The sequence below is a fragment of the Nylanderia fulva genome, unplaced genomic scaffold (assembly GCF_048542155.1).
Source record: "Nylanderia fulva isolate GAGA-0341 unplaced genomic scaffold, ASM4854215v1 Scaffold12, whole genome shotgun sequence".
In the NCBI taxonomy this organism is placed as follows: domain Eukaryota; kingdom Metazoa; phylum Arthropoda; class Insecta; order Hymenoptera; family Formicidae; genus Nylanderia; species Nylanderia fulva.
In genome coordinates, this window is record NW_028189409.1 from 3075877 (window position 1) to 3092482 (window position 16606).

At 34.8% G+C, this 16606-nt stretch overlaps 1 protein-coding gene across 4 annotated transcripts in view; it reads right to left on the minus strand.

The window, feature by feature from the left end:
- LOC114942634 (zwei Ig domain protein zig-8) overlaps positions 1-16606 on the minus strand; it is a 157563-nt gene that overhangs the window by 56562 nt on the left and 84395 nt on the right. The window lies entirely within an intron of this gene.

Consider the following 16606-nt stretch of genomic DNA (forward strand, 5'->3'; position numbering starts at 1 on the left):
TTTTTTTTTTTAATAAATATCGATTACAGACGAATACAATCAAGGCTTTTGTCAATGCATAATGTCATTCAATTTTTACAAGACGAATTAGAATATAAAGACATTTTATACGTCAAAATGATGATGAGAAAAATTAACAATATCGAGGAATGACAATGTTAGTTTAGGATTAAAGTTACTTCGTTCATCGACAGAAGGTTTAAGAATTGCAAAACTTCTTTAGATCGAATCTAATAAAATTGTCATAAGAGTGCTTTTTATCTCTAAGCAACGCGCATTCCGGCGAATCGATGGAAATAAATGTAAATCATAGATCGAGCGATCTCGCTAAGTGCTCGATCCGAGATCAAAGTGGCATGGTACGTCATTGGACGTGCGAGCAAATGAGGCTTCGGGATCGAATAGAGGCAAGCATTAGTTGCGGTTTCCGAAGCGAAGTCAAGCTTAATTACTATCGTAAAGCAACGGAAAATCGTTGCTTTTTCCTTTTAGTGGCCCGTCGCTCGTTTCTCGATCACGTAACGTTCAATTGAGAGCTGCGAAAGTTTTACCTCGTTTAAGAATTTTCGTATTCCATGCGAGATCTCTATTCTCGATTGTGAAGTAAGTGAAATGAAAAGCGAGTAATCGTTTCGTAATAATTTTTATATACATATAACGTTTAGAGCCATTTAAGAGCACGAATTGTTTTCGCTCTCGAATATCGTACAGTCGGATCTCCTTGCTCAGCAACTTTCCTCTAAATAGGTAACATGCAATATAGATGATAAGTACACGATTAATTGTACCTATCGTCTTAAGTGTGGCGTTACAAAGATAAGAGCTGCAGTGAGCAAACGGCGCGGCGCGTGACCTATCTACAATCAACAATAAACAACATAGCCGAACCAACACAGCGATTCTCACCTCGATGCAAACAAGGGGGAAAATTAGTAGAGAGCAACTTGCGAGAGAAAGAGACCGGGAGAAAAATAAAGAATCCAGAATGGAGAGAGGAATTTTTCGAACTTGTTTAGACCATCAACGAGTTTTTTAATGGAAATCGTAAGGTGACAGCGCCAAGTAATAAGATGGAATACTGTCTCATTACGTTTCACGCGCGCGAGGATAGCAGTGTCGCATTGCGAGACGCAGAAAGTGAAATAAAAGAAGAAAAATACGATGAAAATAGAGGAGGAAGAAGAACTACAATTGCCGGGTGAAGAACGAGAGCGCGGGAACCAACTATAAATACCACGGGCGAACAATCGGGCAGGATAGAAAGAAGCCTTTGCTTGGTGGCGCCAGCTAATCAAAGCCTTGGCGGACCGATTTCCTCGCGTCCTGCCCTTTCCCTTTCCTTTATTTTCCCGCGCTGGCGAACCGGCCAAACAATGCCTGACAGCGGCAAACTTTTGCAACGTCCATTTAGAAAAAAAAAAAAAAAAGAAAAACTCCATTTGCACCCAAATGAAGGTAACCGACTGCTCGGTGCTCCTGCCTGCATCTCTTGTGGGGGCATCTCTCTTTTCTTCTCCACGCTACAATTCAACGCTTCGCTTCCCGACCCCTGTCGTCGTCGCTATTCAATCTGTATCGCGACCGACAATGTTCGTCGTGTCGTCGTTATAGGACAAACCCGGCCCGCAGCCAACGCATCTACGTGTTAACTATCTGTTATTGTGTCGCCATGTCATTACTGACCGCTTTCCTATCGCTTTTCCCCAGTATGAAACTCGGAACAACGTCCACTGGGAACAGGGAAAAAAAAAACAACAACCCGTTAGAGTGGATCGAAACACAACCACTGGGCTTACAAAAAGCTTAGCGAGAAATTTTATTTTTTTTTTCCTCTCTCTTTCTCTCTTTTTATTTTTTTTTTTTTTTTTTTTGGATGACGGAGTCGTTTGGCTCCGACTCGCGCGTTCCGATTTATCCATTTTTGCTTCTTTATTTTATCGAGTTACCGGTTTGTGTCTCTCTCACTCTCTCGCCCCTTGCGGTCGGTATACTTCGGATACATCCTTTGAGGCTGTGACTTGTAGCGCACGTCCTTTGAGAGTTGCTTTCTTTTGCGTGCGACGTCGCCGTGTACCCTCGCTCTTTGCTCTTTCTCCGCGTTGTTTTTATGCGATGTACAAAGAGATATTCGTGGCGAATTCTCTTTCGCTACTTTTAACCCCAGCCCACGTACCATGTCAATATATAAAAGCGAAAAGAAGAAATCCGTCAAAGCGCAAGAAATATTTGAATACCTTCAGTTTTTATATACACAAACATATATATATATATATATATATATATATGTACTCTCGATATTTTTTAACGACCGCAATCTCCCTCTCTTGCCACTTTGTGCATATGCTTTGTTTAAAAAAAAAAAAGGATAATTACATCGCCAACAGTAAGTGTATTCTGTGGAAAATATGCGTCGGCGTGTAAAAGTTTTGTAGTTTAAGCCATATAATTGCGAGTCTGTGTTTAACTAGAAGGTTGATATAAACCGCGAGACTTGAATGTAAAAAATGAACATATTATAAACAAATAGAAAATGTTGCCGTATATATTTGTTCGCGGTTACGGAGAGAACTCTGTTTTCGCGGATGTAATTACTGCATTCGTTTCACGGCACTTTAACGTAGAACTAAATTCGAATTTTTATTCACGGAATGAGCATATAACTAGTGATAAAAATGAGATTGTGTATTTTTCACTTATTATTAAATATTATAAATAGATATTGAATATTATATGTTAAATATTATACTATATTACAATATTAAATATTACATATTTAAAAGGATATTCTCGAAATACTTTATGAAAAGAATGATTAAATATTATAACATTTTATAAATAATATAAAATTTTCGATATAAAAATAATTTACATCGTTTTAAGAAAATATTTTCAGATATACCATATAACAGATGTGTGTCAAATTTTTTACTTAAATATTACATAAAGGATATTCTCGAAATACTTTATGAAAAGAATTATTAAATATTATAATACTATATAAATAATATAAAACTTTTGATATGAAAATAATTCACATCGTATTAAGAAAATATTTGATCGAATATATAATAGGTGTGTGTTAAATTTTTTTAATAAAGTATTTCGAATAGCTTTTTTAGCACACTCAATAAATATTATATATAAGTAGGCGGTATCAATATTCTAAATTATATAAATACAAAATCAGGTATGAGAAGGGATAATAAGATCGAGATGCAGATATTAGACGCGACAAACTTGTTCTTACTTATTTGTGTTTTTCCAATTATTTTGCAAACTAAATTTAATGTTGTATTTATATATATAAATCTCTTCAATTTATTATTATAGTTGAAAATTATATATATTTTTGGTTATACATATTTAATACTATTAAACATTATATGAAGCTATTTTCAAGTTTATTTTATGAAAAAATTACACAGCTATACACAGAAAATATTCTCTTAAAACTCATTAAAATGATTTTCATATCGAAAGTTTACCGCGATAAACGAACACGAACAAATTGTATTACAGAACGTAATTAAGCAATGAGATTAACGCCGCGTTCCATGAACGTTTCGTCTAGGGGGTGTGTGTCCTCTGTATTTCGTATCCCGAGGGCTAGCGTATGTTCCCTTGTGCGCCCGCAAACGGCCGCGTGCAATTACAAGCAGACACTTTGAACACGAGAGCCATCGTTGATACGTGGTTTACTGCGAGTAACCCGTACGACATGCTCGACAAAATTACCACGAAGGATATACGAATGGCGACATGGAGTGGGAGCCGGAGCGAGAGAAACCGGAAAAAAAGGAAACGCAAAGGATACGCGAGAGCAAAATCAAATGGAATCGAAAAGTTCGACGTGAAACTCCGAGATGTATTAGGAATTCCTATATCGGGGGACCGCGGCAAGCTACCAATCTCAAGTTTACGCGTCTAACTTTTATCCTTCTCGCCGTGTATACATATATATTGCTCGCGTAACGTCGCAGAACATATATCAGAAATCACTGAAACATTAATGCGATTCAAAATACGGTGTTCGTAAAACGCGATCGAGAGTAGGCGGTATCAATATTCTAAATTATATAAATATAAAATTAGGTATGAGAAGGGATAATAAGGGCCAGATGCAGATATTAGACGCGACAAACTTGTTCTTACTTATTTGTGTTTTTCCAATTATTTTGCAAACTAAATTTAATGTTGTATTTATATATATAAATCTCCTCAATTTATTATTATAGTTGAAAATTATATATATTTTTAGTTATATTACATTATGTACATTTTATTATATAATGTTACTGCAAGTAATACATTTGGGGGAACGATTAATTAGACTTAATTAGACTTCTATCTCTTTCATACTTACACAAGATAAATTCTTGGAAAATCTCGAAAGGCTGTAACAGTCATGTTCTTATCGAGATCAAAGAGCAACCTAACCTTCTTTGAATATAATATTACTTTAATAAATCAAGTCGAGCTGATCTAAAGATAGATTTGACATTTCCGTTATCGTATAACATACAAAATTTGTCACATCCATAAATATATAAATCTGATTTATAATTTTAACCAATTTTGACAAATATTTGTCACAATCAAAAATAAAAGCAATCTCTTCTCTGACATAAATCAATAAAACAAAAAAAAACGCTCGGAATAAATAATAAGGAGCTAATAATAAAAGTTAAACGCAGAGAAAAACTCTTAATAAATAATTTAAGCAAATTACATCTAAAGTAATAAAAGTTCTTTATTCAAGCCCTTTAAATTAAATTATAATAAAATTAATTATCTACACACACACAGTGAAAAAAAGCTACCAATTTCAAATAAATATCTATTTCAATAGTGTCATTAACACCATTTGTTTGAAACTAATAATACTTATTTGCCGTGAAAAAATACTTATTTGACATAAGAAATCCTTTCTCAAAACAGAGAGATAAATATTTATTTGTTTCAAATAAATGGTGTTAATGGCACTATTGAAATACATATTTATTTGAAATCAATAGCTTTTTTTCAGTGTAGTAAAAAAATACTTAAATAACTTCGGGAATTATACTGTTCAATAAAAAAATAATTTTTTCAAACATCGAAAAGAGATTAATCGTTTCTTATAGTTTTTTGGATGCTGAATACGAATCCGATTTCCAAATTACTCCATCACGTCAATCGACATAAAAAAAATCCTTTTGAGAGTTGAAAGTCCTAACAATATACTTTATTTTGATTGCAATAAAAGTTCTCTATAAAACGTTCTGTAAAAAATTTCTTTAGAACTTCTCTATAGAACTTTCAAATAGAACGTCACACATATTGTAGCTATAATATAACACTTATAACATTCGTGAAAAATCCCTTCTTGTGACGTGATGAAATAACTTGGAAACCAGATTCGTATTCAGCATCCAAAAAACTATTCAGGCAAATAGTCTAAAATATTTAAAGTTCTTTATTCGTACCCTTTAAATTAAATAAATAAAATTAATTGTCTACACTGAAAACAGTTATCAACTTCAAATAAATATCTACTTCAATAGTGCCATTAACACCATTTGTTTGAAACTAATAAATACTGATTTGAAAAAATGGAAACGACTAATCTCGTTATGATTAATATTTTTATTAAACAGTGTAATTTAGATAATTTATTGTCGCGAATTATTTAAAACTGTCTCGCTCGTATCTCTTTTTTTACTTAACCTTCCGAATGACACATAGACGACGTAATGCCGACCTCGAACCTCGGAATTTAGGAGAGTGCACAAACACGTGCGTCCTGACAGAGGTTCGAGATTCGCGCACCCCTCTAGGCGAGAGAGAAACGATGAGCGTGCATGCACGCGTGTATACATATGCATCCCCGGGACTCAGGGCGATGCACAAGCGGCGAGATTGCGAAGCAGTATGCATGGGAATCACGTTGTTGTGATGTACGATTGGAGCGTCGCCATATGCCGCCTCTTTCCAACCCCCTGGCTCACCCTCAACCCCAGGATCTCGTCAGAGTCGTTTCGCCCATCGGCGCGACCGCGAGTATATGTATGTAGTCTTACGACCCTCTACTTTCGCATTTCGAGAGGAGAAGGAGGCGGAGAAAACGCATTTCCCGCCACATTTTACTACGAGGGGATAAACCGCCCCGTGTCGCTATTCCCGAAACGTGGTTCGGGGTTCAACCGCATTCACGGCAAGAATAATCCTCTCCGACGTTGTTTCCGATCTTTCGCTTTCCCTTTTTCCACCCATAACACACGCGCTTATCTCCTTCTCCCTTTCCAGAGCTATCTTTTTCTCTCCATTTTCTCTTCATTCACCTTTTTATTTCCTTCGTTCTCCCTCTCTCCCGATATACATATATATATACATCCCCTCGATTATACTGCATACCATCGCGTGCCCAAAGTTGACTCTGCTATCCGCCTTTGTGTTGCGCCGCGCGATAATGGACAGACAAATTGCTCTCTTTAGCCGCGAGATAGGGATGTGACTGCATGGCAGAGTTAACGGACCTTCGCGGATGGTAGAAAAGAGACACACATCTAGTTAAATGCATTTGTATGGACAAGGAACAAATGCATTAGCGGATGACCAGCGTGAGTACTACTGCGTGGATTAACGGTATAAAATAATGTTATTATATATTTTTTCGTACGAAAATGTAAATGTAAGCTTGCATTTTTTTAAATGATAGCATATACATCGTGTATAATACTATTTTAAGTTTGACTGACTAAAATAATTATTTCATACGTTATATAATGTAGATTTAGGTATACGTCATATAGACGTTATATAAGGAAGATTATGTTCGCCAGGGAGAGATATATTTTCGCGTAGCGTGCAACTATATTATGAATGTGATGATATCGCGAATTGACATCTAGACTGGCGAGACGTATACGTATCTAATGTCAAGAGCTTTTAATTAAAATATGGAGATCAGAGCGCGCAAAGCCGGCCATTGTGGCTTCGAGTGGAACTGCAATAATAACAGATAATATATCGTTCGTGAAAAGCCGCTGTAACTGGCTCTTTGAAACAATGAATTCAAATCCGAGACTCGTTACTGTTGGCGGAACAATAACGTCTCAAATCCAGGGTCCTCGGCGATTGCCAAAGCTATATTTATCGCAAATATTATCCTACACACCTTTTCTCCTCCGAAATGGCTAATGCGCTCATTGTATTTATGTATATTACCGTCCGCTCTTTTGGCTATTTTTGAAAAAAAAAAATGTCCGAATCTGCGCGATACATCTACGACATTCAATTCGTTTCCCGTCATCGTATACGTAATAAATCGCGCGCACGTGATCCTTCCCGGCGACGGCATTTTAATAGGGCCGTTAATCAAATAGATAATCTTAACCGTACTTTAGCCGTTAGAGCGCTATATCGGACTAGTCATTGTTCGATTTTTGCCAGAATTTTACGGCTCGCTTATTACAGATGGCCGTGTCACCGTTGAACGACGCACACACACATTCGCGTACACGCGAAAAAAGCCAGATGTAATAATAATTACACGCGAAAAATGTTTAGCGATCCTCGCTCTCCGACTCTCGTGGAATTCTCGCAATTTCAGCCGTGACTGTTTTTAATTTTTAATTTCTCTTAACCCTTCTGTCAATGCATATAAATTTCTTCATCTTACCACTTTAATGTATCGGTAACTGGATATCAACTGCGTTTGACAAATCAATTATTCACATCATTTGACAATCAGCTGTTTTTGACACATCAGCTGTTTTTGACATATCAGCTAATTTTGACATATTGCACTGCGACAATTTCTTTAAGTATTGAACATTCTTTCTCGTTATATTTTAGAAGGTTTTCAAATGCAAAGGTTTTTTAATATTTTGTTTCGAGCGGAGAAAAGTACCGTGCTTATACATTTTTTAACATTTGACTCTTAGAGTGATCCCGCTTTCAAATTAGAGATCGTATGAAGATTTGTCATTTATTTTTAAAATACAAATTAAAATACAAAGCCATATATTATGAGTAGATTATTTATTTAAATACATGCATTAAAACCCTTCAATTTAAAAAGATTATTGACGTATAAGAAAGAAATGAAAAAATTGCAAATTCGCGCACGTGGACCACAAATGTCATCCTAACGTTCATTGACAGAAAAGATAATGCATTTTACTAAAAGCGCGCACCGTGAGACGTGTCCGTTAAAGTCCATTCTGGCTCGTTCCAGTTTACTGATTGTGAGCCAGAGTCATTATCTCGATTTCACGCTACGCAGAATTCGGTGTCTGGTGTCCTTTCGCCGAACATTAACGGATATTGCAAATTCGATGCGTTTCGATGTAACCGCAAACACACAATTCCCTCGATTCGAGATTCGGCAACGTCTCAATCGTTGAAAATGTACGATCAGAGGCGAATCATATATACGTACGTATATGGACCATTCAGAGAACGCAGTTCCTTGGATCAAAGGGAGAAAGCGACAAGCTTTACTTAAACATGCTATTATTCAGTAAACCGCAGGGATTTCGCGGCTCAACTGTAATAACGCTTAACTGAGAACGACAGAATCGATTCTTCTGATCCTAATAGAGAAGTAAAAAAAAACCTCCCTTTATAGACTTATTTCTTGGATTTTTGAAATTTATTCGTCCCTCTCTTTCTACCTGCTCTACTTTTTCTTTCATATATACATATACGCGTTTTAGAATTATTTTTATCTTGTCAGTTTTTTCTTTGTCATATTTAATCATTTAATCTAGCGAGAAAGCAGTTAAATTATATACATTAGTAAAATTACAAATGTACCGTGATGAATATTATGACAATTTCATAATCCCATGTTATATCTATCATTATAATAATATCGCTACATTCTTTCTATAATATTAAACTTCGTACGGATGTCTCTCTGAATGTGGAGAAATGCACTTTAAGCACGTAGACAAAAGGAAAGTAGGAAATACAAAGAAGAAAGGAAAAGAAAAAAAACACAAAAGAATAAAACCGAGGGACAAGCCACAGAAGAAGAGAGGAAGGTTACGGTTTTATGAGAGAACGTATAAATTTCTATTCCGATGCTGAGAATCGGGCAAGGGGAGAAGATGACTTTATCGATCTCGCTTCTCTCTCTCTCTAAAACTTACTGTTATCTAGATACGGTCGGCTGATGTTTCAGCGAATGGAAAAAAAATCCGAATTTAACCGACTCGAAAAGAATCGAATAGCATCGAGCAAAGCCGCCAACTCTATCCAATAGAAGGATATTGGAGCTTAATCGGCAGCATCGCGAGCACGTATCTCCGATAAAAGTATTTCTCTTGTCGTCCACAAAACTAAATGTTATTAACATTTAACGTCATTAAATTCGTTCGATAGTTTGGAAGTCAACGCAAACAAAATTTCAAGAGAGCACGATCGGCGATTTATTTCTTTTTCTTCTTACGTATAATATAATTGACGACTTGTATCTTGAGAAATTTAGATTCGCAAAAGTGCATCTGTAAACGAGCAAACAATCTTTATGCAAAAATTAATGCATCACATTTCCACACATTTGAATTGATAATAACTATCGTGACTACGAGCTTAGCTCAATCGTATACGATGTAATAATCCATTGTTTATCGTTTCAATGTAGACATCCAACAATGCAATATGGTTAGAGCTAAACCAAACGCTACTATCTATCATATACTTGGATCAACATCTTAGGTATGCATTAAGTGATTTATCCAGGTGCGTGCTTATTGTGTGTGTAGTAATCGTGGGAGAGCGAATGAAATAATGCTAATTTAGATCACATCACAAATTAATAGCTTATATGTTCGAATAACGCGATATATATTATTGCGTGTTGTTATGTAAAATGAGAGTACAATTTTACCATTTTTTTAGGAAAAAAAATGATAAAACAAAATAGTATACATGTATTTTACATATGCATACACAAGAGATAATGGAGAAACGCATAAACGAACTATTTAATCCCGATCTTCCAATTATCGTGCTCAGTAGCGTTTCTCCATTTAATTAGACGCAAATCATACGGGAGACAACGAAATGCTGTTCATATAATCGATTGCTGATAACGTGACGAATAATCCACTGTATTGGAAGCTCGAGTAAATGAGAGCGTAAAATGCAATGTATGCGAAACCGAGGATTATTGGGAAATAAGCCAAGTGCGCTGCAATGGAATACCATTTATACTTGGAAATGATGCTTTGACCGGCCATGGGAATTACATTCATATGTATTGAACTTTTACTAATAAGATTAATATTATAATGAACGTTACAAGGTAAAATATCTCTAAAATCTCAAATTTATTTTATCAATTCTTAATAAATATATACAATATATAAATATATATTAAGACATTATGTATTTATATATTCCTACATGTATATGTTTATTAAAAAATTTAGTTATAAGAAATTCAATTCAAAAATTAATTTCAATAAATTTAACCAATGAGATAAAGTACTTTAGATATCACAAATATTTTTATCAATTTTTAATAAATATATATAATATATGTGTATATATATAAATTAAAAGATTATTTATATATATGTATATTAAAAAATTTAGTTATACTAAATTCAATTCAAAAATGAATTTCAATAAATTCAACCAATGAGACAAAATATCTCAAATATCTCGAATTTCTTTTGAACAATTTTTTAATAAATATTTATTAAAAAATATTTATTAAAAATTAATTAAATTAAATTCAAAATATTCAAAATATATATATATATATATGTATATAGCGCAATAATTTAACGACTGTTCATTAAACCCGAACGAAATTCATGATAATCAAATCAGACTTTAAGATAATTTTAAGTTGGCGTGCTATTTATCTACCGGTGAAAACATCGTCTGTTCGCGGAAATTGATCGGCCCATCTCGAATTAAATGAAAACGCAATTACTGCATTGGTTTAATCGCGCATCGTCGATCACCCTGACGTTGTACGAGTGACTAACGAACCAGTGGCAGACATTTCCCGACTCATGTTGATTAATACTTGCGCACTGGCCTTTCACGCGTTTATCGATTAAGTGCATCGACTAATTTACTACACAACACAAAGATAAATTTACGATCAAATAAAATAATGTATCGCTCGTCGGGGGGCTAATAAATGTACATTCGGACAAACTAGGCATTCGCGTTCAAATTAAACAAAAAATAAAAAAAGAATCGATAATAATTTATTTCACTAATCCGAGATAAAATAAACTGTCTCGCTGAATTGCCACTGAATTTCATGAAATTATTCTCGAATGAATGAATAAATGCGCGCTCGATCTGGAAATTTTCAAGTGTCCGCGCAAACTCCGATACGACTACTGGACGCGACGGACGTAAGTACGACGATTGGAGAACGCCTCATTAAAACTTAATCCCGCGATTCCGAAAGGTTTTCAGGGAAATGGAAACGCAATCTCATATACGGACGAAATCCCGACGAAATTATCTCGTCCTTTTCCGCGATAACTAGTAGTAGAGTCAACGTTTGATGACACTTTGTCGCGTACGCGCCGATCCAACAGGGAGAGAGAGAGAGAGCTTCTATATCCCCTGAGTTCTTCTCGACGATATTACACGGAGTAAGTTGCGCCGCAGCCTTACGTTACCTCTCTCGCCCTCGCTTCGCCTCGCCTCGGGATATAAATTCAAAATTATGCGAGTAATACATAGTTTCTGTCCTCGTACATACCAAGCGCCCAACGTGAAAGAATGGCCGGCCGGGATGAGCTGGCGATAATAGACCTTCAGTGATAAAACGCGGTCTTATATTGAAACGGCTTACGTCGGCGCGAAAACTATTACCGGACCGGTTGACGAGATATAACTCAGCCGTGTAAGGCTGCGCCGGCAGAAAAAAAAAAGAGAGAAAAAGAAAAACGAAAGCGCGACGATAATTTTCGATGGAATGAGGCGGCGGATAAACTGCTATGGAGGAGAGAATGAAACTTTTTAGCGTCACGGGGAAAATTTGTGCAGAGAAAAGCGTATCTGCATAATCTCTTTCCGTGTAAAAAGGTAAGAAGACACTTGTGATCAACTTTGCTGAAAGAGGGAGAGAAAGAGAGAATCGCTTTCACTCTGTTAATATGATATTATATGTATAACGATATTTTAACAAAATTCTTCAATAATGTTATTTGAATCGAATCAAATAATACATTGTTTAATTCTTTTGTCAATACAGAATTTTACCCTCAATCAAAGGGTGTGTTTTTTTCGACACATTGCACTCTGCAATTTTTTTATAATATATAAATGTATATGAAATAATGATTATATATAATAATATATTTAATTATAATAATAGATTGAATATATTATAAGTAAATTAAATTAAATTAATTAAAATATAATAATAATAATAACGAAAATAATCAATTGAAAAGGCTCTCATATATAAATCAGGTGTGAAAAGGGCTAATACAAGTTAGATACATAAAATAATTTTGTTACATCTGGCTCTTATTAATCCTTTCATACCTGATTTATAAATTTCTTTATAGTAATTGTTGAGCATTGAACATTTGTTCCTATTATATTTTAGGTTTCCGAATACAAATGCCCTTTGTATTTCATTTCGGGCGGAGAAAAATCCCGACACACATTTTGAACATTGAAATTATTGCTTTGTAATATTCAGGTACCCCAGGTTCATTGACAGAAGAGTTAAAAATACACAATATGATATTGGTATAGTAGAGAAATGTGTAACGCGAGAAAAATATCGCGGCAAAATTTGCGATGTAATACACGTCAACGTGGGAAAATACGCAATAAGAAGAGAGAAAACGCATTCGGACGTGTACTATATGTCGATGGATCGTAAAGGTATATTGAAGATGAGAATTCCACTTTATCCCTATCTCTTTCGCTCGCTAGAACGGGTCAGCACGCGAGTTTCGGAAAGAGGAAGGAAGGAATTTAGGTTTCCGTCTGCTGTGAAACAAGCTTCGCGAAACCACTTATTTGTTCAATAGCGGGCCGCAAGACGATACTTAAGGTATGACTCCTCGAGGGGTGATCTTGCCGCCGTCTGTGCGAGCCTTCGCTTGACTCCGCGTCGACAACTCACGGAAGGCGAGGGTAAATATTAGCAAAGAGAAGGGCGGGTTTGTTTATGGAGAGCGATTTAATAGCGCGGGCCCCCTCTTCGTGCAATTTGAATCACAAATTCCGGCACGCTTACACGGAATGCCGCACGGCTAGAAAATAATTAAGGATTTATGGTTTCCGTATAAATTTGCCTAATTCCGGTGCACCTTCCTTCGCGACGAAATCCGCGCGACGACGTATCTCGCGCATTTCATTATTGTCGAATGCATGTCGCGGCCGGGATCATTCCAACGCGTCGCTGCAACGTAGAGACTTAAAGTGCAGTATTTCAGGAGGATTCTAAACATCTCGTAAAACGTCGTCGGATTTCGCGAAATGTTCACGTTTCACGAGACACCATCAATCTTCTTCATGTAATGACATCATTCTTTTACTTTAAATAATCGACAAAACTTTTTCATAATTATGGATATTAAGACCGATCTCATAGATTTCAGTGATCTTGATGGTCTATATATTATTAAGAATCTGATGACATATATATTATATTAATATACATAACATACATATTATATATATTAATAATTTATTAATCATATGTATTTATATACAATAAATAATATTTTAAATACATATCACACGGATCTGAATAACTTTTAAAAATTTTAGCTATCACTCGTAGTTTAAAACATTATTAATAAAATTAATTTAATACAAATAAAACGTAATTTGTTGACATTAATATACTAAGAAGTATATACATACAATATAGTGTATATGTATATATGTATGTATTATAAAGTAAAAGCGTGGGCTTCTTCAAAAAAGTTCAAACTTAACCCAAACCTAATTTTAATTTAAAATTAGTAATAGATTTGGGTTAGATTAGAATTTTAAATTGAAATTTGGGTTAGATTAGAATTTTTTTTACGCGGCTAAAACTTTTTAAAAATTATTCAAGACCATGTTCGTGATAATATATATCAAGGCAATTGAAATCTGTAAGATTGGCCGTAATACACATAATTATTAAATTTTTATGTATCCGAAGAAATAATAAAAGAGGAGATTTCTGTATGAAATTCTCTCCTCTCTCTCTCTCTCTCTCTCTCTCTCTCGAGTGTGATATGTCTCAAAGATGAATCGCTAGTTGACAGCAACTTGTTTAGAACTTTTTACATAAATGTAAAATGTTAAAAAATGTTTTTATTAAATATGCAAAATCAAAGTTGAAACGTTCTCAGAGATTGCACAAAACTTTTTTTTCCAACTATAAAAATGCAATTATCGTAAACGTGAAATGATACCTATATAAAATAGTTGTTTGTTTCAACACTTATCTAGTTACACTGACGATAAAACGTTGATCGTCTCTGAAAGAGTGAGTAAGTGACGCGATACTTTGTAACTTCCGACGCGGAGGAAGTCATCAAGGTAGCGTACGGAAATAAGACATTATCGATCAGTGTATAAAGCTGGCACTTTATAGGCCCCGGCATAGCGTACCATGATATAACAAGTAGAAGTAGAAGTAGTTGAAGAAGGTAGAGAGATGCAATCGATCATTGTGACAGAGCTGATGTTAAAGAAAAATTATCGTATATATTTGAAAGTAAACTGGACACCAAGATGCATCGCAGAAAATAATTCAAATAGGACAAGCAAAAGAAATCGCTAATATCAATCTCAAAAATGTTAATTAAAAAAATTGCATATTATATTTCTAAATAAGAAAAATATTAATCGAGATCGTTAAACGACAGTTGGACTATTCCAGTGTTTGTAATTGCATTTGCAACCTTTCCTCAGATTAAGCTCCAAGCGTGTCGAGAGGAAATTGGCTTGTAACGCCACGAAGGCAGGGTAAACAAGTTTTGTGCTGTTTTGAGTAGTAACTTGTTATACGGCCGCTCTACATCGCGCGCGAGATCTGGGCCACGTTCCGTATGAAACCGAGCCTCTCAGCTATTTTTCTCCAGCACTGTTCTCGTCGCCTTCGTCTCTCTTTTTATGCACATCACACGCCTCGTTTCAGATCTTTCGCCGACAGCTTGCCGCTACCTCTCTTACAGGTCTGCGTTTCTCCTCTTATACGAGCGGTCTATCTCTCGCACAGCTGTGCGCGCATCTAGGATGCGAGCCGCCTCGCAATAGAGGAGACTAACACAGGGTTAGTTTACAAACCGAGGAGGGTAATAGAAAACACCCTCCGTGTCGTACCTGTCGATATAGCCCAACGTAAATGAGCCGCGCCAGTTCTTCTTGTGCATTTCATCTCCGCGACACATGTTCGAAAGAGAGAAACAGAGACAAAAGGAGAGATATTGAAATATTTTTAAACTTTCGTTCCTACGTATACAAACTTTTGTGTAAGAAGCATGTCGCGCGACAGATTGTCTTATAAGGAAACCTCGTGAGCTCTCTATTTCATCGCATTAATAAAGGAAAAATAATATTTTTAACACATTTTTTTTTTATAAAGTACCTTTTCAAAATTTTATCAACATGGATAAATGAAGATATTTTTATTATGAAATTTTTGTATAAAACATTTTTTGATATCTCAAATGCTTTTCGAAAAGAGCTAAATTTCACTTTACATATAAGGGCTTATTTTTCTTTAGTATCATTTTTGTGCAGCGACTGAGAATTTATAAATTCTATTTATCTATTTTTATTGTATATTAAAGCTTCATCAAAATTAGAATTTTCAAGTTTGCGAGGTTTTCTTTGTTAAAAATCCATTTTTACCAAATCCACTTTAATATTGCATTCCATTTAATCATCGATCATTAATTTGGTCTTCTGTCAGTAAACTGTCAATGATCCTTCTGTCCATGAACAGGTACTCAAAGTAATAATTCAAATGTTAAAAATGTGTTAAAACTCTTCTCGACCCTAAATACAATTTACGAAGGGCTTTTATATGTGGAAATCGCCTACAATATAACGAAGAAGAATTTTTGATGTCAAACAGCTATTACAGAGAAATTCATTAAATATAAAAAGAGCTAATAAAAGGCAGACCCCATTAGCAACAAAATAATTTTTAAATGTCTTTCTAGTTCAATGATTCAATTATTTAAAGAGAAATTAAAAAATAATTTTGTTACGCTCAATATTTGCGTTTGGCTCTTATTAGCTCTTTTATATTGGATTTTGCATTTATTTATCGGAGCCTTTTCAATTTATTAAAAAAAATTTCAATGTAATATATCAAACACACGCAACTAGTATTCGAAAACCCATACAATAAAAAATGAAAAATTATTTATATGAATAATAAAATTAATACATTTACACAGTAAAATTATACAGAAAATTATTAAATTGTGTAATCTGCGAAACTATGTATGTTATTCCATACATTTGTACCTTTTCGTTTCATACGAGCCATATAATTTAAAGCATGTAAGATAGAACAAAAGATAAACAAGAAAAAGATTATATATACAGGATATAAGTATGCAGAGAGAACTCGCAGATAACACTATGATTATCGTATGCGTTATACAGC